A 2,667-nucleotide genomic window follows, 5' to 3' on the forward strand; every position below is an offset into this window, starting at 1 on the left:
GACCCCGTTGTCACCTGGCCGGTGGAGCGAGGCTCCCTGTGATTCCGGCGCCAAGCTTGACCAGCTCTACCATCATTAGGATGCTCGGACTTTCCCAAGTGAGGGAGCCCACATGGCCCATTGATGGGAACCCCCTCAGTCTTGGGGAGTAGCTAGCCCCCTACTTTTTGTGGCTGTCTTCGGTATGCAAAGGTTTGGGCTTATGATTTGGTGAAGGCATTTTAATAAGATGCAGCTCACACTTGGAAAGCAGGGTGATTGTTATTACCGAGGTCTGTGATAGAACACTGGAAAGATCTCCAATGACAGTGCGACGGCCCCAATTTGACATGACAGAAACTTGGTTTCGGGGGATGGTATTAATTGTGACATTCAGCTTGGACATAAGGTTCTAGAAAAACACTAAGAACACCAGATGTTTGACTTTTGGCTCTGACACCCCCATGTGACCTTGGATAGTGACTTAGTATGTCAGAGTACCTGTTTCTTCATATGCAGGATTATGGCCATGAAACCTACTCAGTAGGTTGTTATGAGGATTAAGTGATCAATGAGAAGCCTCCTATATAGGAGCTGCAAATTTGTGCTTAATGACTTGAGTTTCAAGACTCTGAGAATTTCTAGTAGGAAATATTTTGTGAATATATGTATAGTTATTTAACGAAGGATTTATTGAGTCCTGCGGAAATTGGGAGGGCTTCCCTCCTAGCTCAGTCAGTCAAGAATCTGCCTGCAATGCAGGAGACCCAGGTTCAGTCCCTGGGTTGGGGAAGATCCCCTGGAGAAGGAAATGACAACCCACTCCAGTATCCTTGCCTGGAAAATCCCATGGACAGAGGAGCCTGGTGGGCTGCAGTCCATGGGGTTGCAGAGTCGGGCACAACTGAGCGACTAACGTACTTATGGGGATGGGGAGATTTAGTCTGATCCTGTTTTCTACTGCAGCAAAAAGCAAACTATAAGAAATCACAAAGTACGAATAATATTTGGTGTGTTACTGTTTCAGGGGTCTCTTCATGCTAATACAACAGCAGTTGCAGTTATAGTGTATTTTTTTCTATTTTTTTCTTTCTTTTTGAGGCACAGTTTTTCATGTTGTATGGTCTGCTTTTAACGACTACTTTGAGCGGGGATAGTATAACTCAACCGTGGATTATTTTTCCAGATAAGATTTCTAGGGCTGAAAATACTGGGTCGAGGAGTTAATGGCTTGCTTTCCAGAGCAGTTCAGATAATATAGAGCCATAAAATCCACCAAATTCGTACCAGCATTGGTGACATTGCAGTTTTCATTGTCAATTACCTGAGGAATGCGGGGTGTGGTGGGGGGGTGGTTTGAGAAAGTACTGTGGCCACAGGCAACCAAGAGGGCTTGGTTGTCTGTTATTTAGGATGAAGAGTGACTAAGGAAGGACTGCCGAAAGATGGGGAAATTTTTCATAAAAGGCAGCCTGGCACCTGAAGCTCCAGTCTGTTTTCTGCAGTGAGGAAAGAGAGCGGTCCAACAAGCAGCCAGAGCACCTGCCACTGTGCCTCCAAAGCCCCCGTAGCAGAGAAGCGAGCACTGGGCAGTGAAGAACGTCCAGAAGAGAGGCAGCAGAAACACTGGCAACTCTTGCCTTCTGCTGGGGTTGGAGATGGGTAGATTTGGTGTGGAAAGGGTGAGCGTAATATTAACAACTTTGAAAACAAACGCCAAGAGAGAGAGACAGTACAGAAAATCTGGCTGGGGGGTGGGAGTGGGGGAACTTGCAGGACTCTTAACTGTTCTTGCTGTTTTCTTGAAGAGACAAATGCAGAGGCTGATCTGGTGGCTCTGTCACGGCTGCCTCTCAGTGTTTCTGCAAGTTTAGGACTGATTCGTCAGCTAATAAAGAGCTCAAGGAAATAATTTGTCCACTCAAGAATAAGGAATTTTGAGGCAGTTAAAAAGAGTAATGTTTGGAGAAAGGCGCACTGTTCCTCTTGATTGGGACAGGTTTGTGGTAGCTGCAGATGCCTCCAAACAGGGAACTAGAATTGGAATTGCGGTGACGGAGGGAGTGAGTGAGTGTTCTGCAGTTTCCCCAACCCTACTCATTATTATTCAGGAGAACAGAAATTACTGTGAGAGAAAAGGGGTGTCTGGACTTAGTTCGGACCGGACCCTTGCTGAGCTCTGTGAAACCTTCCATGTTAATTTTATGGAGATAGATATGGATTCCACTTGCAATTGGAACACCTCCAGAAACTTTTTTTTTTTTTAAAAACTTGATTGCAGATGCCCTCTCCTGTAATAAGGAAGAGGACTTTGTCTTGCTGTGTGTGCAGGCAGGTATTAAAAACAAATAGGGTGGTCTGATTTTATTGCTGTCATAACAGAGAATTGTGAGAAAGTTGTCAGAAGATATACTTTCTGGAGAAGGCAGTGATCTGATCAACTGGGGTCATCCCCTCCAGGCAGCAGTGTGTGTACGACGTGCATATTCAGTCGTGTCCGACTCTTTGTGACCCCTGGACTGTAGCCCACCAGGCTCCTCTGTCCGTGGGATTTTCCAGGCAAGAATACTGGAGTGGGTTGCCATTTCCTACTCAAGCGGATCTTCCGGACCCAGGGATTGAACCTGCTTCTCCTGCATTGGCAGGCAGATTCTTGACCACTGCACTGCCTGGGAAGCCCAAGGCAAG

At 46.3% G+C, this 2,667-nt stretch overlaps 1 protein-coding gene across 1 annotated transcript in view; it reads left to right on the forward strand.

The window, feature by feature from the left end:
- DNAJC25 (DnaJ (Hsp40) homolog, subfamily C, member 25) overlaps window positions 1–2,667 on the forward strand; it is a 20,853-nt gene that overhangs the window by 560 nt on the left and 17,626 nt on the right. The window lies entirely within an intron of this gene.

This window comes from Bison bison, unplaced genomic scaffold (genome assembly GCF_000754665.1).
Source record: "Bison bison bison isolate TAMUID 2011002044 unplaced genomic scaffold, Bison_UMD1.0 scf7180017864183, whole genome shotgun sequence".
In the NCBI taxonomy this organism is placed as follows: domain Eukaryota; kingdom Metazoa; phylum Chordata; class Mammalia; order Artiodactyla; family Bovidae; genus Bison; species Bison bison.